Below are 21,845 nucleotides of genomic sequence, written 5' to 3'. Positions count from 1 at the left end.
GCACTCCAGCCTTGGTGACAGAGTGAGACTCTGTCTCAAAAAAATAAAGTAAAACTTTGATCTTTACTTAGATTTATTGTTTGTAATGAAACTATTTGACACTATTTTGAGGCTGGGTGCAGTGGCTCACGCCTGTAATCTCAGTACTTTGGGAGACCAAGGCGCATAGATCATGTGAGGTCAGGAGTCAGAGACAAGCCTGACCAATATCGTGAAACCCTGTCTCTACTAAAAATACAAAAATTAGCCGGGTGTGGTGGCATGCACCTGTAATCCCAGCAATTTGGGAGGCTGAGACAGGAGAATCGCTTGAACCCAGGAGAAGGAGGTTGCAGTGAGCCAAGATCTGTATTGATGCTGTTGGAAACAAGGTTCTCACTGTGGGACAGAGGAGATACAGATATGGAATAGAAGAACTGAAATTAAGAGTACTGTTATGAACACATGATTTTTAAAATAAATGTATTTCCTAAATAACTAATCACCATGCCTGGCTAATTTTTTTGTATCTTTAATAGAGAGGAGGTTTCACCATTTTGGCCAGGCTGGTCTTGAACTCCTGACCTCGTGATCCACCCGCCTCAGCCTCCCAAAGTGCTAAGATTACAGGCATGAACCACTGCGCCCGGCTTTTGTTTTTGTTTTTTTTGAGAGGGAGTCTCGCTATGTCCTCCAGGCTGGAGTGCAACAGCGTGATCTTGGCTCACTGCAACCTCTGCCTCAGGGGTTCAAGCAATTCTCCTGCCTCAGCCTTCTGAGTAGCTGGGGTTACAGGCGCGTGCCACCACGCCCTGCTAATTTTTGTATTTTTAGTAGAGACAGGGTTTCACCATGTTGGTTAGGCTGGTCTTGAACTTGTGACCTCGTGATCCGCCCACCTCAGCCTCCCAAAGTGCTGGGATTACAGACGTGAGCCACCGCGCCCGGCCTAATTTTTTGTATTTTTTAGTAGAGACGGGGTTTCACCATGTTGGCCAGGCTGATCTTGAACTCCTGACCTCAGGTAATCTGCCCTCCTCGGCCTCCCAAAGTGCTAGGATTACAGGCATTTGCCACTGCGCCTGGCCAGAGATTTATTCTTGTATGTTTGAATAGCTCTGAATAGCGCATTCCCTTTCATTACTCAGTAGTATTCCACTTTATGGATATATATCCCAATTTGTTTATCCATTTTGTGTTTTTTTTTTTTTTTTGAGAAAGGGTCTTGCCCTGTCGCCCAGGCTGGAGTGCAGTGGTGCAATCTTGGCTTACTGCAACCTCTGCCTCAGTCCCCCGAGTTGCCAGGATTGTAGGCGCCTGCCACCATGCCCAGCTAAGTTTTTGTATTTTTAATAGAGACGGGGTTTCACCATGTTGGCCAGGCTGGTCTTGAACTCCTGACCTCAAGTGATCCACCTACCTTCGCATCCCAAAATGCTGGGATTAAAGATGTGAGCCACCACACCCAGCTTTGTTTTCTTTCTTTTTTTTTTGGCCCAGGACATTGTTTTTTTTATTTTTGTTTTCAATTACAAATAAGACCACTATGAACATTCATGTACAAGTCTTTGTGGGGCATGTGCTTTCATTTTGCTTAGATAATGGATCCCGTCACACTACTGACTATCCACATCATGGGGAAAAAATGGAATAGGATAAAACTGAGAATAGAACTTAGTGGCACTTTGCTAGAGATCTCCCTTTAGATGAACCATTATCATTCAGTGAATAAGGTTATTAATCTGTCTGTGAATCTACGTGACTGCTCTCCAGCCCACAGATCACCATATGATCTATAGGACTATCCGAATAGACTTTGTCAAATGTGTTAGTTGAAATTAATTTCTTGTTAGTTAGGTACCTGGTAGTTAAGAGTTGGCTTGGAGTCAAAGTTGCTTAAAAAGCTGTGTAGCCCCATGAGTATCACTGCCTAAAACAATGGCAAGTCTCAAAGAGACCAGGGGGCATTAGGAAAGCAATAACAGTGTGTGAGAGCAGCAGGGGAAAGAGATACATTCATCCAGTCATTCAATAATAATTATTGAGCACCTGCTCTTTGCCAGGCATTGTCGTGGGCATTGGGAATGGGGAACAAAAATGCCTCTTCTCATGGGATTTTCATTTTAGTAGGTAGAGATAGATGGTAAACAAGTATATAAACAATATGTCAGAAGGTATAAGTGTTATGAAGAAAGGGAGAGTAGGTAAAGTCTGGGGTGGTGCTTCCTTTTTAGAGACAGAGCTCTCTGTAGCCTTGAACTCCTGGGCTGAAAGGATCCACCTGCCTTAGCCTCCAAGTACCTAGGACTACAGGTGCATACCACCACTTCAGCTAATTTTTAAAAAACTTTTTGTAGAGAGGCTGGGCCTAGTGTCTTATGCCTATAATCCAAGCACTTTGGGACACTGAGGCGGGAGGATCAGTTGAGGTCAGGAGTTTGAGACCAGCCTAGGCAACATAGTGAAGACCTCATTAATACTACAAAAAAAAAAAAAAAAAAAAAAAAGCCAGGCATGGTGTCAAGCACCTGTAGTCCCAGTTGCTTAGGAGGCTGAGGTGGGAGGATCACTTGAGCCAGGAGGTTGAGGCTGTAGTGAGTCAACTTTGTGCCACTGCACTCCAGCCTTGGTGACAGAGTGAGACTATGTCTCAAAAAATAAATAAATAGGCTGGATGCAGTGGCTCACGCCTGTAATTCCAGCACTTTGGGAGGCCGAGGCAGGTGGATCACTTGAAGTTGGGAGTTTGAGACCAGCCTGGCCAACAAGGTGAAACCCCGTCTCTACTAAAAAATACAAAAATTAGCTGAACATGGTGGTAGGTACCTGTAATCCCAGCTACTTGGGAGGCTGAGGCAGGAGAATTGCTTGAACCTGGGAGTGGAGGTTGCAGTGAGCCAAGATTGTGCTGTTACCCTCCAGCTTGGGTGACAGAAGGAGACTCTGCCTCTAAATAAATAAATAAATAAATAAATAAATAAATAAATAAATAAATAAATAAGGACAGAAGGAGACTGTGCCTCTAAATAAATAAATAAAATAAATAAATAAATAAATAAATAAATAAATAAATAAATAAATAATAGGGAATCTCCAAGCCTACTGTGGCTTGGAAGCCTGCCTGAAAAATAAACAAATGAATAAATAAATAATTTTTTGGGTAGAGGTAGAGTCTTGCTCTGTTGCCCAGGGTAGTCTTGAACTCCTGGCCTTAAGTAGTACTCCCACCTCAGCCTTCCAATGATGGAATTACAGATGTGAGCCCTGCACCTGAGGGAAGTAAGTGGGCTAGCCAGGTGGTTGTCTAGGGAAAAAATATTGTAGGCAAGTGGAATAGCAAGAGCTGTTGGAGAGTTTGGGCAGAGGAGTGACACAATCTGACTTTTAAAAGATCATTCTGGCTGATATGGAGGTAATTGCCTGTATGGGGGATAAGGGATAAAGTAGGGAAACCAGCTAGGAAGATATTGCAGAAATCTAAGCAGGAGGTGATGATAGCTTGGTGGAGGTGGTGAAAGTAGTTGGATTCAGGATATGTTTTGAAGACAGAGCTAATAGGATTTGTTGGTCAAATGGATATAGATTGTATGAGAGAAATTAAGGATGAATTCCATGGTATTTGGACTGATAAACTGGAAGATGCCATTTTCTGAGCTTGGGAAGATTGTGGGGAGATACAGATGGGGAGCAGATAGGAGTTTGGTTTTGGAATCCATCATTTAGATTTGTAATCCATCTGAAATTAATTTTCGTATGATGTGAGATAGGGGTCGAGGTTCACCCCCTTTGCCCCAGTATGGTTATCTAATTTATCCAGCACTCTGCATTGCATTATTGTTGTACCCTTTGTTGTAAACCAAGGTATAGTACATGTGTGGATCTGAACTCTATTTTGTTCCCACATAGCTTTCAGGGAAATGGGAGTAGAGGGGAGGTAGTGCAGTGTGGTGGCTTAGAGCATGGACCTTGTAGACAAATCAACCACCTGGAATCAAATCTTATCTTTACTCCTTAGGGCTTTGTGAGGTAAATGTCCTCATCTGTAAAATGGGAACAATTAGAGCATGATCTCCTTAATGGGGTTGTTTGATGACTGAATTAGTTTATGTTCGTAAGGTGACTAAATAGCTGAAGAAGGATAATAAGCATTGCTGATGGGCTGGACCCAGTGCTCCTGCAGGAGTGACTGGAGTAGTTGTTAGATGGCCTTGGACATGACTGGGAATACAATGGGGTTCCTCTCTAGCAGGGCTCACCACAGATTTGGGACTGGGGCTGTAGGCAATAGTTGTTCTGCCAACCCTCCTGAAGGGAAGGTGGTTAAGTATTCTTTGAATTGTTATCTTCTGAAGTCTTCCAAAGGTCTTCTTTTTTCTTTTTTTTGTGATGGAATCTCACTCTGTTGCCCAGGATGGAGTACAGTGGCGTGATCTCAGCCTGCTGCAACCTCTGCCTCCCACGTTCAAGTGATTCTTCTTGCCTCAGCCTCCCGAGTAGCTGGGATTACAGGTGTGAACCACCATACCTGGCTAATTTTTTTTTTTTTTTTTTTTTGAGACTGAGTCTTGATCTATTGCCCAGGCTGCAGTGCAGTGGCAAGATCTCCGCTCGCTGCAGCCTCTGCCTCCTGGGTTCAAGTGATTCTCTTGCCTCAGCCTCCCGAGTAGCTGAGATTACAGACCCCCACCACCATGCCCAGATAATTTTGTACTTTTAGTAGAGATGGAGTTTCACTATGTTAGCCAGGCTGGTCTGAAACTCCTGACCTCAAGTGATCCACCCGCCTCAGCCTCCCAAAGTGCTGAGATTACAGGTGTGAGCCACTGCGCCTGGCCTTCCAGTGGCTTTTGATATAATTTAGAATACAGAAACAGGATGTATTTGCTTGAATTTGAGGGTTTTTTTTTTTGTCGAGATGGAGTTTCACTCTTGTTGCCCAGGATGTATTTGCTTGAATTTGAGGTTTTTTTTTTTTTTTGAGATGGAGTTCCACTCTTGTTGCCCAGGCTGGTATGCAGTGGCGCAGTCTTGGCTCAGTGCAGCCTCCACCTCCCAGGTTTCAGCGATTCTCCTGCCTCAGCCTCCTTAGTAGCTGGGATTACAGGTGTGCTACCACCACACCTGGCTAATTTGTAGTTTCAGTAGAGACAGGATTTCACCATGTTGGCTAGGCTGGTCTCGAACTCCTGACCTCAAGTGATCCACTTGACTCGGCCTCCCAAAGTTCTGGGATTACAGGCCCAGAACTGTGCCCGGCCTGAATTTTATGTATTTTAAATACGTCTAGTTTTGAATGTAGTTTCTCAATTATAATTAGAGACAGCAGCAGCCATTGCCTTTTTCTCTGCAGCTTTACTGATAGGCACTACAGTGTGGTAATGTTGGGCACACTGGAATAAAGAGAAAGGAACCTAGAGAAGGCTTTCTGGAGGAATAACCATTAAACTGAAACCTGAGAACATGAATTAGAATTCATTCGTAACTGTTGGATTAAGAGGTGGGGAAAGAAGGAGATAGCATTAGCAAAGGCCCAGAGACCTGTGAGAGCACTGCGATTTTGAGGCTGGAGACCATTGAGCAGAAGCTGTGTGGGTGGAGGTGGTTGGCGGGAGGTAGTTGGTGGTCAGAGAGAAGGCTAGAGGTGAGCAATCAAAAGAACCTTTAAGCATTTTAGATTTTTATCCTAAGTGCAAAAGGGATGGGTGTAGTGTCTTAAAAGATCCTGGGTGGGTGAAGACTCACATGGTCAAATTCAGAAAGCTCACACTGTCTGCATTGTGGGTTGGAGAGGAAGCAAGTTAGGAGGCAGGGAGACTGTGGAGGTTGGTGTAGGAAGCCAGACCAGGTAGTGGCAATGGTATGGAGAGGAGTAGCCTGAGATTCTTAGGTATACTCTTTAGGTACAGAATCTGTGATGGACATGAGAAAAGGCAAGGATGAGATTTTTTTTCCTTGATGGTGACATTGTGGAGTGTAGGATCTTGAGAGAGCCACTGCTCTAAAAATGCTCTTCTAGCTTAGAGATTTTGTACTGTGTTTTAGCAACTCTGCTTTTCATTGTTCCTTTCTTTTCACCCATCAGGAAGCACCATTACAGCGTGGCCCCAGATAGATACATATTTTCTTTGAATTTTATATCACTCTATGGAAAAAGTTTATTGTTTTTTTTTTATGTATGTATGTATGTTTTTATTTATTTTGAGACAGAGTCTTGCTGTGTCCCTCAGTCTGGAGTGCAGTGGTGCAATCTTGGCTCACTGCAACCTCCACCTCCCGGGTTCACGCTATTCTCTGGCCTCACCCTCCCAAGTAGATGGTATTACAGGCGCCTGCCACACACCTGGCTCATTTTTGTATTTTTAGTGGAAACAGGGTTTCATCATGTTGGCCAGGCTGGTCTCAAACTGCTGACTTCAGGTAATCCCCCCACCTTGGCCTCCCAAAAGTGCTGGGATTACAGGCATGAGCCACCGTGCCTGGCCTATTGTTTTATTTATTATTATTATTATTTTTAATTATTATTATTTTGAGATGGGAGTCTAGCTTTGTTGCACAGTTTGGAGTGCAGTGGTGTGATCTCAGCTCACTGCAACCTCCGCCTCCCTGGTTCAGGAGATTCTCCTGCCTCACCCTCCTGAGTAGCTGGGATTACAGGTGCCCACCACCACGCTTGGCTAATATTTGTATTTTTAGTAGAGATGGGGTTTCACCATGTTGGCTAGGCTGGTCTCAAGTGATCTGCCTGCTTTGCCCTCCCAAAGTGCTGGGATTACAGGTGTGAGCCACCGCACCCAGCCTGTTTTATTTTTTAAACGGCCAGTCAGAAAAGGCTTTACCTGTCTTCTCTGACCAGAGTTTACTCTTTAGCTTTTTGCATTCACAGGGTTAAGATTTAGGGTTTCAACTAACGAGATAGGTCAGAAGGCTCATTACATGCATTAGTTTATTATTTTGCCAAGGCATGGCTTTAAATGATGCTTGCTTTATCCCTTCTCTTAGGCTGGGGTGTGGGAACTGGTAACTTGGCCCTGCCCTCCACAGCATATGCACTTCAACCTACTCTGTTCTCTGCTCCCAAATCAGCAATTCTTATCATCATTAAGGTTTTGAAGGGATCATTTAAAATTTTCAGTTATACTTGAGTGCATTTTGTGGAGGAAATTATGGGCTATAGCAATATTCTTTAATTTGTGATTTTGTAAAGGTTTCTTTTTTCTTCTTTGCCTCTTGTGCTTTCCCAGCATGGTGTCTGCTGTGACATCTGATGCTCTGCTTGTGAAACCCCAGTCTTTGTTCAGTCCTTTTTTTCTCAACTACTGAATCCTTCTGGGCATTTGTGTGTGTGTGTGTGTGTGTGTGTGTGTGTGTGTGGTTTGTGGTCTCTGCTTCAAAGTGTTCACAGTAGAACTGAATAGTAAACTGAGTTCTGTTGATTCCGCCCCCACACCCTGCAGGTTACTAGCATGCTTTTGTTTGTTCATAGGATCAATTTTATTGTCTTCTCTCTTAAGGTAACAGACATAATAGCAAAAAATTTGGGAGGATTATCACTTTAGTTTGTATACCTGAGTCCTCTCAAATAAGCAGAATGAGCTATTGTTTCTTTTTGCCCATTCTTTCTTAAAAGGGACAGTAGTTACCTCTCTTAGTTTCTTCTTGCTTGATGTGGCCACCTCACATGGGGCCTTAGATGAGTTTGTGTGTTATGGAAAGATTTGTATACTATTCCATACCTCTGTTACCATTTAAAATGAATTTGGGGTAAAAAAAATTAGCCGGGCATGGCGGCAGGCGCCTGTAGTCCCAGCTACTCCGGAGGCTGAGGCAGGAGAATGGCGTGAACCCAGGAGGCGGAGCTTGCAGTGAGCTGAGATCGAGCCACTGCACTCCAGCCTGGGTGACAGAGTGAGACTCGGTCTCAAAATAAATACGTAAATAAATAAAATGGATTTTGGAGAGGGAGAATGGATGCGATTCTGCACTATAACATGAGACTTTACCTGTCTGAGCCCTTAGGGAAGGATCACAATCCCCCAAGGCTACAAACAGATTTGTTCTCATTATTACCTGTATCTCATTCATTATTAAAGAATGAATCTTTGGGACTGGGCCTGGTGGCTCACGCCTGTAATCCCAGCACTTTGGGAGGCTGAGGTGGGTGGATCACTTGAGGTCAGGAGTTTGAGACCAGCCTGGCCAATATGGCGAAACCCCATCTCTACTAAAAATACAAAAATTAGCTGGGCGTGGTAGCAGGCGCCTATAATCCCAGCTATTCAGGAGGCTGAGGCAGGAGAATCGTTTGAACCTGGGAGGCAGAGGTTGCAGTAAGCCAAGATTGTGCCACTGCACTCCAGCCTGGGTGACAAAAGCAAGACTCCATCTCAAAAAAAAAAAAAAAAGGATGAATGCATCTTCTTTAATAATCTCCCCTTTTGGGATATAAAGATTCCTTTTGCTCCTCCAACTCTCAGCTCCCAGGCTCTCTGGAGATGCTAGGAGAGAGCTTTCTGGGTCTCCTTGAGAGAGGCTGCCAGCTGGAGCCCCTAAGAAGGGCGGGAAGCCCAGCACCGATTGACATGACCCTTATACCAGCTCTAAACCCAACACGTCAGGCAACTGCAGCATCTAGAAACATTTTATTCCTTCTAATGCATAATGGCAGGTGGAGGAATCACTGGCCCTTTAGTGATTCAGAGGTTTCCAAGAATAATATGCTTAAGGCTTTAATTCTATTTTTATTTCTTCCCATGTTTTACTCATACTTTGGGAAGTAAGGAAGAAAATATTTTATCACCTCTGTTCTCCTATTCAGATACTTAGCCCATTCCTTTAATAGATTTTTTCTTTTTTTGCCTTAGAGAGATGAGAGACCCTTGGAGGTAAAATTGTAAGAGGAGCTCTTGTTTCCTCTCCAACCTATTGTCACTTGAATCCTTTGGCAGTGCCTGGAAGGAAGGGTTCAGATGGGTTAACAGGGACCAAGGATTGCCTGTTGACTTTTTTTTTTTTTTTTTAATTTTTGTGAGTACATAGTAGGTGTATATATTTATGGAGTATATGAGATGTTTTGATACATGCATACAATGCATAATAATCACGTTATGGAAGATGGGGTATCCATCCCCTCAAGCATTTACTGTTTATCTTGCAAACAATCCAATTATATTCTTTTAGTTATAAAAGCTGTGGTTCAATGCCTCAAAGTAGGTGGCTGTGCCTTAACTGTATATGTATTGTCAGGCTGAGGGCTTCTTTCATCCTTGTCAAGGGGAGTGTTAACCTTTTCTCCTTTCTTTCTTTCTTTCTTTCTTTCTTTCTTTCTTTCTTTCTTTCTTTCTTTCTCTCTCTCTCTCTCTCTCTTTCTTTCTCTTTCTTTCTTTCTTTCTTTCTTTCTTTCTTTCTTTCTTTCTTTCTTTCTTCTTTCTTTCTTTCTTTCTTTTCTTTCGTTCTTTCTTTCTTTGATTGAGACGGAGTCTCACTCTGTTGCCCAGGCCGGAGTGCGGTGGCGCAATCTTGGCTCACTGCAACCTCGGCCTCCGGGTTTAAGCAATTCTCTGCCTTTGCCTCCCGAGTAGCTGGGATTACAGGTGCCAGCCACCACGCCCGGCAGATTTTTATATTTTTACTAAAGACGAGTTTGACCATCTTGGCCAGGCTGGTCATGAACTCCTGACCTCGTGATTCACCCGCCTTGGGCTCCCAAAGTGCTGGAATTACAGGTGTGAGCCACCGTGCCTGGCCTACCTTCTCTCCTTTCATACAGCACTTTTGAATGAGCTGCAGCCATTTTCAGGTAGGACCTAGCTCTCTCTATATTCTCTGGTCCCTGGGCAGTAGAGTTTCCCATCCTTAATGTGTGATGATGGCTACATATAAGATTGCTTCTGGAATTCTGGGAGATGGAAGGAATGAGGGAAATCAAACTAAATATGTGATTCAGCATTTATGTTTGGCATAAGGACTTTGGTTAAAGACAGATAAAATTAGTGGATCTTTTCTCATAACTGATGGAATAATGAAGTTGAGTGATTGGAGAAAGTGGGGGAGTACTTTTAAAAATCAGCTCAAGGCCGGGTACAGTGGCTCATGCCTGTAATCCCAGCACTTTGGGAGGCTGAGGCGGGCGGATCACCTGAGGTCAGAAGTTTAAGACCAGCCTGGCCAACATGGCAAAACCCCACCTCTACTAAAAAAACAGAAATTAGCTGGGCATGGTGGGCACCTGTAATCCCAGCTACTTGGGAAGCTGAGGCAGGATAATCGCTTGAACCTAGGAGGCGGAGGTTGTGGTGAGCCGAGATTACACCACTGTACTCCAGCCTGGGTGACAGAGCAAGACTCTGTCTCAAAACGAAACGAAACAAAACAAAACAAATAAAAAAAAAGAATCAGCTCAAATTTCTGAAGCAGTGATGTAGTGATGTTAGGTTTGGATATGTGAGATAACAGTGTTTTACATATTTGTAAATGTTCTTTTTGTATTCTGGATATACTAATCCTTTGTTACTTATATACTTATGTTGTTAGTAACAGCTAGTCTGTTGGCTTATGTTTTAACTTTGTTCATGATGGTCTTTGTTGTAAAAAAAAAAAAAAAAAAAAAAACCTGTAATTTTATTGTAGTTAGTTTAAGCAATCTTTTCCATTGTTTCATAGTCATTTATTTCATGAGTGAAAAAGTAAGTGAACATAGGAGAGGCATACTTTAAAGATTGGAATATGATTTTCATCAGTGTCTTCAGTTTTAATTTGGATTTTAAAAGTTTGGACTTTTGAAATTTTTCTTGATATTACCGTGTCTGTAAGATTTTAGTAGAAAAGGCATGTACTTTATTTTATTTATTTATTTTTTTACTTTATTTATTTATTTATTTATTTATTTATTTATTTATTTATTTAAGACGAGTCTCGCTCTGTCGCCCAGGCTGGAGTGCGGTGGCACAATCTCAGCTCACTTGCAAGCTCTGCCTCTCAGGTTCACGCCGTTCTCCAGCCTCAGCCACCTGAGTAACTGGGACTACAGGCGCCTGCCACCACACCCAGCTAATTTTTTTATATTTTTAGTAGAGATGGGGTTTCACCATGTTAGCCAGGATGGTCTCGATCTGACCTTGTTTTTGTGATCCACCTGCCTCGGCCCCCCAAAGTGCTGGGATTACAGGCGTGAGCCACCAAGCCCGGCCCCAGGCATGTGCTTTCATAACTCTGTGTTATTCAGAAATTTAACTAGAATCTTCAAGTTATCAAATTTAGTCTTTCTTCTTTTACCTCTAGCTGAGACGTTCCCACTTTGTGACTGGTTTGCTGAGAACGTGGTAATTCTTGCCTATGGTTGCAGTGGTGGCCAAAAATCATCATGATGCTGCTTTGCAGAGTCAAAATTAATTGTCTTCAGTACAGGAATAGAATTTAAGATGGTTAAAAAGGCATGTAGGCTGGGCGTGGTGGCTCACGCCTATAATCCCAGCAGTTTGGGAGGCTGAGGCGGGCGGGTCACGAGATCAAGAGTTCGAGACCAGCCTGGCCTATAATCCCAGCACTTTGGGAGGCTGAGGTGGGTGGGTCACGAGATCAGGAGTTCGAGACCAGCCTGGCCTATAATCCCAGCACTTTGGGAGGCTGAGGTGGGTGGGTCACGAGATCAGGAGTTCGAGACCAGCCTGGCCAACATGGCGAAACCCCGTCTCTAGTAGAAATACAAAAATTAGCTGGGCATGGTGGCGCGCACCTGTAATCCCAGCCACAGGAGGCTGAGGCAGGAGAATTGCTTGAACCTGGGAGGTGGAGGTTGCAGTGAGCTGAGATCATGCCACTGCATTCCAGCCTGGGCAATAGAGTGAGACTCTGTCTCCAAAAAAAAAAAAAAAAAAAAAAAAAAAGGCATGTAGTTGTGTTTAAGAATGATTGTTGTGTTAATTCTGCTAAAGCAGTGATTCGCAACTGGGAGTGATTTGGCCCTGAAGGGGACATTTGTCAATGTCTGGAGATATTTTTGGTTGTTACAATCAGGATGCTACTACTGGAATCTAGTGGATATAGGTCAGGGATAAACGTCCTACAGCACACAGGATAGCTTCTCCCACCACAGCGTTATCTAATCCCAAATGTTAGTAGTGCTAAGGTTGAGAAGCCCCGTGTAGCCCTGCTATCTTTTAAAAATGGTTTGTAGTTGTTCCTATCCCTTGTGAGAGCTGAGTGGGAAGGCTGGCCATTTCATTTCTTCATGTTTTGTTTCTTTTTTTTTCTCTAGAAACAGAGTTTTGCTCTGTTGCCCAAGCTGGAGGGCAGTGGAATGATCTTAGTTCCCTGTAACCTAGATCTCCTGGCCTCCAGTAATCCTCTCATGTTAGCCTTCCAAGTAGCTAGGACTACAGGCATGCGCCACCATGCCCAGCAATTTTTTTTTATTTTTTGTAGATACGGGCTTTTGCTGTGTTCCTCAGCCTGGTCTCGAACTCCTGACCTCAAGTGATCCTTCTGCCTCAACCTCCCAAAGCGCTGGGATTACAAACATGAGCCACCACACCTGGCTTAGGTTGTTTCTTGAGCAGGCAGAATGATCTTGGTCCCCTTGCTCTCAGATCTCTTTTTTTTTTTTTTTTTTTGAGACAAGATCTTGCTGTGTTGCCCAGGTTGGTGCAATGATAACTCACTGCAACCTTGAACTCCTTGGCTTAAGTGAACCTCCCATCTTGGCCTTCTAGCAGCTGGGAATATAGGCATGTGCCACCATATCGGGGTAATTTTTAAAATTTTAGTAGAGACAAGGTATCATTATGTTGCCCAGGCTGGTCTTGAACTCCTGGGCTCAAGCAGTCTTCCTCTCTTGGCCTTCCAAAGTTCTGGGATTACAGGCGGGAGCCACTGGCGCCTGGCCTCTAATCTCATTTTTAAAGATATATTTAAATTAGAACCCCCTAACAGTCTTTAATATTAATGCTATGATGATTTTTTTCATCCCAGGGTGTAACTATGATGAGGAATTTTTTTTTTTTTTCCTCAAACTGGCTTCATGACTATTTCAAAGGTGAATTACATTTTGGTTTGCATGAGTTTTTTTTTTTTTTTTTTTTTTGAGACGGAGTCTCGCTCTGGTGCCCAGGTTGGAGTGCAGTGGCGCAATCTCGGCTCACTGCAAGCTCCACCTCTCAGGTTCACGCCATTCTCCTGCCTCAGCCTCTCCGAGTAGCTGGGACTACAGGCGCCCGCCACCACGCCCGGCTAATTTTTTGTATTTTTAGTAGAGACGGGGTTTCACCATGGTCTCGATCTCCTGACCTCGTGATCTGCCCGCCTCGGCCTCCCAAAGTGCTGGGATTACAAGCGTGAGCCACCGCGCCCAGCCTGCATGAGTTTTTAATTAATTAATTTTTATTTTATTTTATTCTATTTTATTTTATTTTTTTGTGATGGAGTTTTGCTCTTGTTGCCCAGGCTGTAGTGCAATGGCGTGATCTTGGCTCATTGCAATCTCTGCCTCCCGAGTTAAAGCAATTCTCCTGCCTCAGCTTCCCAAATAGCTGGGATTACAGGCGCCTACGACCATGCCTGGCTAACTTTTTGTATTTTTAGTAGAGATGGGGTTTCACCATGTTGGCCAGGCTGATCTTGAACTCCTGACCTCAGGTGATCCACCCGCCTTGGCCTCCCAAAGGGCTGGGATTATAGGCGTGAACCACTGCGCCCAGCCGAGTTTTTAATTTATTTAGGCCTCTTGGCAAATATATTGGCTTTGTATAACATGAAGAATTAGGGAAAGCATGGTCCACAGAGAATATCAACGTGTGGTTGTAGATGATAAATAAACATATTGAATAAGATCTGATATACCTCAGTGGATTTTTTATTCATACATATTTTACTCTAGTGACAAAATTTTAAAACTAAGCTCATTTAAAATTAATTATTGAATGTCTGTTATGTGACAGGCATTTTTGTCAGGCATAATGATACAATGGTGAATGAGATGGACATAATCCCTGCCCTCAAGGAGCTACATTCTAGAAGGGGAGACAGATGACAAGTGTTTGATCAAATTACTAAAATTGGTAAGATTTTGGTAAAAATCATGTAGACAATAAAGGAGTGAGCCCCAGCAGTGGGGAGGAAGGGCCTATTTCAGCTAGAGTGGTCAGGAGTCTTGTGAGGAGGCAGCATTTGTACTTGTCTTTTCAAAACAGTGAAGTTTTGGTTGTGGTTTTGTTCTTTTTTTAAACTTATGTCTGGTTTATAAAGAATATTACAATGTTTTTATTCTTAACATTATTTTTCATTTCTCTGTTTTATTAATCTGCTTTTTGTTTTCTTCCTACTACTTTTCTGGGGTTTAATTTCTAGTTCTTTCTCTAATTTCTTCTTTTTCAAAAAAGTTTTTTTAAATTGATGCATAATGTACATATTTGGGGGGCACATGTGATAATTTAATACATTCATATTTTTCAAGATCAAATCAGTATAATTGAGATATCCATAACTTTCAATATTTGTCTTTTCTTTATGCTAGAAACATTTAAGTTATTCCCTTCTAGCTATTTTGAAATAATACAGTAGAGTATTGTATAGTCATCCTACTGATCTATCAAACACTAGGTCTTATTTCTTCTATTATACTATATATTTATACCCATTAATCAATCTGTCTTCATCCTCTCTTCCCTACCCTTCCAACTTCTGGTATCTCTAATTTCTTGAGAAGAAAATTTATATCATTGATTTTTTACCTTTTATTCTTTTTAAACATGTTCATTTAAGGCTATGTATTTCCTTCTAAGCATAAGTTTAGCAATATCATAAGTTTTTTTTTTAAAAAAAGTCAGCATTAATATATAATTTAAATACAATAAAACTCACATATTTCACATGTACATGACTATTGGTTGTATACATCCAGGTAATAATCAAGGTAAAGAAAATATCCACTGTCAGCTGGGCGTGGTGGCTCATGCCTGTAATCCCAGCACTTTGGGAGGCTGAGGTGGATGGATCACCTGAGGTGAGGAGTTTGAGACCAGCCTGGCCAACATGGTGAAACCCCGTCTCTACGAAAAATAGAAAAATTAGCTGGGCTTGGTGGTAGGCACCTGTAATCCCAGCTACTTGGGAGGCTGAGGCAGGAAAATTCCTTGAACACAGGAGGCAGAGGTTGGTTGCAGTGAATGGCAATCGTGCCACTGTATTCGAACCTGAGTGACAGAGTGAGACTCTGTCTCAAAAAAAAGAAAAGAAAAGAAAATATCTGTGGTCCCAGAAATTCCTCTTTCTGGGCTTTAATTTTCCAGGCAACCAATGAACTGATTTCTGTCATTATAGATTAGCTTTTCCTATTCTAGAATTTGATATAAATGAAATTATACAATACATATTCTTTTGTGTATGGCCTCTTTTGCTCAGCATAATGTCTGTGAGATTCACCTGTGTTGTTGCACGTGTCCATAGTTTGTTCCTTTTTATTGTTGAGTAGTATTCCAATCGTATGAGTGTACTAAAACTTGTTTATCCATTCACCTGTTGATGGACATTTGACTCTTATGAATAAAGCTGCTCTGAACATTCATCTAGAGATGGTTTGCTGTTTTTTTCAAAATTATAGATATGTTTTCATTTCTCTTAGATAAAATACCAAGAAGTGAATCGCTGGGTTATATATAATAGATGTGTTTAACTTGATAAGAAACTGCCAAAGTGTTTCCCAAAGTGGTTATACCACTCTTTACTCCTGCCAGCAGTGTATGAGAGTTCCGGGTGCCCCACATCTTTGTTAGCACTTGTTATTAGTTTTAGTTATTCTAGTGAGTGTCAAATGTCATCTCATATTTTAAATTTGCATTTTTCTAATGATATCGAGCATCTTTTCACATGTTCATTGGCTATTTGTATGTCTCTTTTTGTAAAGTATCTGTTTCTCCTCATTTGCCCCTTTTTATTGGATTCTGTGTAGTCTTACTGAATTGTAAGAGTTTTAGAAATATATTCTAGGCCAGGTATGGTGACTCATGTCTGTAACCCCAGAGATTTGGGAGGCTGAGGCGGGAGGATTACTTGAAGCTAGGAGTTCAAGATCAGCCTGGGCAACATAGTGAGACCCTGTCTCTACAAAAAATTTAAAAATTAGCTAGGTGTGGTAGTGCTTGCCTGTAGTCCCAGCTGCTCAGGAGAACTACTTGAGCAGGAGGATCACATGAACCTGGGAGTTTCAGGCTGCAGTGAGTGAGCCATGATTATGCCACAGCACTTCAACTCTCCTGACAGAGCAAAATTCTGTCTCTAAAATATAAATACAAACACCACATTTTAAATAGATAATAAATAATGTATATTTAATACATACATGTTTCTAGATATATAAGTCTTTTTTTTGAGACGGAGTCTCACTCTGTCAACCAGGCTGGAGTGCAGTGGTGCGATCTTGGCTCACTGCAACCTCCACTTCCCGGGTTCAAGCAATTCTCTTGCCTCATCCTCCCAAGTAGCTGGGACTACAGGCACGTGCCACCATGCCCAGCTAATATTTTGTATTTTTTTTTTTTTTTTTTTTTTAGTAGAGACAGGGTTTCACTGTGTTAGCCAGGATGGTCTCAATCTCCCGACCTCGTGATCTGCCTGCCTTGGCCTCCCAAAGTGCTGGGATTACAGGCGTGAGCCACTGCGCCAGATTGTGGCCAGATTGTGACTTGATTTTCCTTTTTCTGTGGGTGTCTTTTGAGGAGCAGAGGTTTTAAATTTTGATGAAGTACATTTTACCAGTTTTTTTCTTTGTGATTTGAGCTTTTTGTGTCCTGCTTTATTAAATCTTTATGACAAAATTAGCCAGATGTGATGGTGTGTGTCTGTGGTCCAGCTACTCAGGGGCCTGAGGTGGGAGGATTGATCGCTTGAATCCTGGAGGTGGTGGCTGCAGTGAGCATTGATTGTGCCACCGTACTCCAGACTGGGTGACAGAGCAAGACTCTGTCTGAAAAAATAAAGAAAGAAGGACAGAGAAACTATACTTAAGAAGTGTATCCAAGGAACTACAGTGGAGAGCCACATCCATACGTCAATTTGAGTTAGACAATAAGATCTTGGACTTTGAGCTGATGCTGCAATGACTTGGGGAGGTTCTTCAGAGAGGGAAGTATATTTTGCATATGAGAAGAGTGTGAGTTACTGTGGCCAGAGAGTGGAATATGGCAGACTTTTTTCCATAGATAAATAAAACAATGTCTTCTATCCCACATGCTTTTCTAGAGTTGACCTTCATACTCCTCCAATTGAGAGGTGGATTCTAATTTCTTTCCCTTGAATGTGGGTGGGAAATTCCTGAAGCTGCTGTGGGATAATATTCTAAGATTTTTCTAAGCTTTGTTTAATGGAGAAGGTCTGGTAGGTATGCCTTTAAGATCTTCAGGAGGCCTCTTGTCTGTTGGAAAAGGTCTGTGAGGCACTATCTTTTGTTTGTTTGTTTGTTTGTTTGTTTGAGACAGAATCTCGCTCTGTTGCCCAGGCTGGAGTGCAGTGGCGTGATCTCAGCTCACTGCAACCTCTGCCTCCCGGGTTCAAGCAATTCTTCTGCCTCAGCATCCTGAGTAGCTGGGATTATAGGCGCCCACCACCAGATGTGGCTAATTTTTTGTATTTTTAGTAGAGGCGGGGTTTCACCATGTTGGTCAGGCCGGTCTCGAACTCCTGACCTCGTGATCTGCCCACCTTGGCCTCCCAAAGTGCTGGGATTATAGGCGTGAGCCACCGCGCCTGGCCTAGTCACTATCTTAAATATTTCTGAGACTGTAACAAAAGGTCTCATAGGCCTGCTCTGGATTCAATCTCTGTTTTTCATATTATTGCAGGCGACAGAGTTGCTAAAGTTTCTGACACAGTGCATTGTGTCTCTCTTTTTTTTTTCCAGCTTCCTATAACATTTTCCTTTATACTTTACCAACAATGTCCTTGATGACCTGTAGGCTTTTACTACCGGTCTCCTCATGGCCTTTCCAGTTTTCCATTCACCACATTATCTCAAGTACAGTGTCATGGTTTAATTTTTTATTGTGTGGCAGGACCCATGTACCAAATTTCTATTTCAATTACTACTGTTGTGTCATAAATCATCCTGAAACTTAGTGGCTTAAAACAATATTATTTCTCTTGGCTTCTGAAGGTAAGCAATTCAGGAAGGTCCTGGCTGGCAGTCTAACAGCTAGTCTATCTACATTGCTCTTGACTGAATTTTCTGGGCTATGGATCATATTTTTCTGTTTCATTGCATATCTAATGAATTTTGATTAAACAATGGTCTCTGTGCATTATGCATTGTAGAGACTGCATTCTGCTGTTGTCCTCTGTATTTTTGTAAACTAAGAATGAGATCTTAAGGTGTGTTCAGGCTCCAATGCAGAGTTTTTGGCACACAGACATCGTAGCTTGTAGTGTGTGCATCCAGTTACATCACATCAGGAGAAATATGGTGAGACTTTGAGTCTTTTTTTTTAAATTTTAATAGACAGGGTCTTGCCCTGTTGCCCAGACTAGAGTGTGGTGCAGTGGTATAACCTTGGCTCAACGTAGCCTCAACCTCCTGGGCTCAAGCGGTCCTCCCACCCCAGCCTCCTGGGTTGCTACAGGCCTGCACCACTATGCTCAGCTAATTTTTTTTTTTTTTTGTAGAGATGGCAGTTTCTCTATGTTGCCCAGTCTCATCTTGAACTCCTGGGGTCAAGTGATCCTCCCACCTTAGCCTCCCAGAATGCTGGGATTACAGGCGTGAGCCACTGGGCCTGGTCCTACTGGTCTTTTTTTTTAACTTTTAGGTTCAGGGGTACATGTGTGGGTTTGTCATATAGGTAAATTGCATGTCTCAGGAGTTCAGTTAATCTTTTTTATACAATAGGAGAGAGAAGAGATGGAACCCCTGGAGAAAGAGTCCTGGAAGTGTTTGTACCTTGTACCTTCATTGAATGTAATGTAGGAATTTTTCTTTCAAAGCTACTCATTTGCCTAGTCAAATTTATAGTGGTGGTGTTCATAACTCATTCCCAAGAAACTTATGTAAGTGTTCTTTGGTGTTTATATAACTCTTGCGGTTACCGCTCACAGCTGGCTCACATGAAGGAGAAAGTTCAGGGGTATTTGCAACTAGGCCTGATTCTGTAATCCTGAATTGTGGTGGTAATAGTCATTGACTTTTAAACTATGCAGATACTAATTTAATTTACATTTGTTGTCTGTCAAAGCACATGTCTCTTTACCTCCTTATTGAACTTTTTTTCTTTCAGTAACTGTTGGTGGGTTATAGTCTAGAATCTGGGGAAGGGCTATTTTTTGGAAGTTAAATTATTTTGCTTAGGTTGTGAATTCACTTGATTCAGTGTTCAGAAGGTAAAAAAACAACACATAGTGAAAAGTTACACTTTGACTGAAGGAAATTTAATTATATAATTTTTGAAATAACAAATTTTTTATTAAGAATAGTTTATTAAAGGTATAGCATCTGTTATAATGTTATGTAAAAACCATAATCATCATGAAACAGCAAAAATGAAGCACTTGAAAGACATTTATTTACATGACAATGAACTTCAAATATTAGCACATCTGTAAACTAAATTCCTTTAATAAGCTAAAAGTAGTTGTTGAACCCAGAAGCTGAGGATTCACTCAAAGAATGCTGGATGGTAAGGAACTGGTTTAGACATGTACATCTGTATAAGGCATGAGAATTAAATATACTGTGCCTGATGATTTTAAAATTGTTACTGCACTTGGCCACATTCAGCCTCATGTCAGACAGAAGTTCACAGAGGGCCACAAGCCTTATAACTTGGGATGAATGTTTGATAATAAATCTGTTGGTGATATTGAAAGGTCAGCAGGTTCCATTCTTTCTCCTCCCAGGAACAGCCCATTCCACAAGGCAGAAGCCAGAACAAGGAAATACAGCAGTTGGCAAAAAGTTCCCCCCGCCCAGCAGATCAATTTCAAACCCTCTGGACTTGCCCTCTATTCTCTGACTCTGTCTTATCTGCCTACTCTCTAATCTTGCCTCCAACTGTTCCTCCAAGTGATTGCTCAATAAATTTGCTTGTGAAATAGAAGCAAAACAAAAAAGACCAGGAGAGCATCAGAGGTCATTATCAGAACCAGGCCAGAGGACCCAGCAAAACACTAAGTTGAAGTGTGCCAACCCAGCCCCAAGTGTAGTTGGTGTGTTGTAGGCCAAGCTGCAGTATTGGTGGAAGTAGTCATTTAGCAGTGGATATCCCCTCTTGGGGAGTCTGCTGCCCAGCCAACTGTTTGTTTGGGAGGAGGAATTTGATGGCTTCCCCTTTTAGGAGGGAAGAATTCAGGGCTGTGAAGTAGGAAGAAGTTGACAGCAGTATTATGTGAAAATGCTGTGGAAGCGTTAGGTCTTTGGAGGGGTAGGGGGCCTGAAAGAATGATAGTTCTTTTAAAGGAAAGCAGGGAATTGCTGAACTTACTCAACTCTGATGTTTCAGGTGGAAATTGGAGAGCACTGTTTGAAGAGGTTAGTGAATTTGAGAGAGCAGCTAGTCACACTTGGAGCTCTACTTTGAAACTTCTCTTTTAGTTCTCATGTCTGGCTGGGCACATAAGCAATGGCACTTTGTTTCCTCGGCAGGTAGAACATGTCCATGAGCCAAGGCTCACACACACAGTACATTCCTAGTGCTGCTTGCCACCCTAGGCTCTGCTTTCTTTGGGAGGCTTTTTGTAATAGGCCTACTACAGACCGGTGGTAATGTAGAAAGGAGTATGACATTTTAACCTCTTGCTCATGTTAATGGTATTGCAGTGTCCCATCATGAGCATTTCTTGTCTGATGCCTTTCTTGATCACTTCCCCTTTGCTTTTTGAAAAGCAAAAGCTGTCTACCCGAAACCTTCTCTCAGTTGAGGGCCAAGGAAGTTGCTGCCAGTGCTGCTGCAGAGGAGTGAATCATCCTGGGCATCCACATGTGAGACCCACCCATCTGTCCACTTTTACAGTAATCACATTAGCCTCCCCTGTCACCCAAACACCAGGGCAGTGGAAAGTAGAATGCCAGGAAGGAGAGGTTTGGGAGTAGTCTTACCCAGGACAGGGGTTGACTTCTGTACCAGCATCCAGAGAAGGATCTTGGATCCTCACCTAAGTCTCCCTTGGATGAGGAACTCCAGGAAGGGGACAGGAAAGTGGTTGTTGGGTTGGAAGGTTCTTCTTGTTGCTGCTTTACTTCCTTCATTTTAGCTGGTGCCTACCCATTCTGTTAGATCAAACCCAGGTCTCGCTCTTCCCAAGGAAGTGCCCCAATGCCCAGCCAGTAAGGCTGGATTCGGTGTTTTTTCCTCAAGTGTTATTGCTCTTGGGCACTTTCCATATAGCATATGTGTTTCCCCATGTGGTCTATTCCACTGTGCCTTGGCATAGGGCCTGGTACCTAGCAGATGCTCATATGTTGGGCTAAATTGAAAGCAGGGAGCAGGAGAGGCAACAGTGGCTGGTTTGTAGTAGTCTCACATGGAGAGGTTTAACATGAAAGTGTAGTCTACAATTTCATGGAGGCAGTCTGTGTGTGTAAGAAACATTCATTTTGTGATAACAAGATGCAGTTTGCACATGTCATTTCTGCTTCCCCCTTTGCTTTCTTATTTCTGATCTTTGATTGGGATATATAATTGAGATTTGAATTCTCTACACAAATGTCACCACTCAGCATGTCTGACCAAGGCCCCCAAGCTTTGCTTGCTCCCAGACCATTCAATGTGGTTGGGAGTATGGAATTCCACGGAGTTAGGCAGACAAAGGTTTGAAGAATGGTATCTTCCACAAGATAACCATTGACATCCCTATTTTGCAGATGTGGGAACTGTGGCTCAGAGAAGTTGCGT

General features: G+C 42.5%; 1 protein-coding gene and 1 non-coding gene across 7 annotated transcripts in view; one reads left to right on the top strand and one right to left on the bottom strand.

Annotated features, from left to right (window-relative positions):
• Positions 1-21,845, top strand: part of RAD54L2 (RAD54 like 2) — a 128,958-nt gene that overhangs the window by 66,891 nt on the left and 40,222 nt on the right. The window lies entirely within an intron of this gene.
• Positions 9,160-9,284, bottom strand: LOC116474035 (U6atac minor spliceosomal RNA). Its single transcript, XR_004249575.1, has one exon. It is a non-coding gene; the product is annotated as a U6atac minor spliceosomal RNA (small nuclear RNA).

Source organism: Hylobates moloch, unplaced genomic scaffold, assembly GCF_009828535.3.
Source record: "Hylobates moloch isolate HMO894 unplaced genomic scaffold, HMol_V3 SCAFFOLD_8, whole genome shotgun sequence".
Lineage (NCBI taxonomy): Eukaryota > Metazoa > Chordata > Mammalia > Primates > Hylobatidae > Hylobates > Hylobates moloch.
Note: the sequence above shows the minus strand (reverse complement) of the source record. Positions and strands in the feature narration are given on the sequence as shown.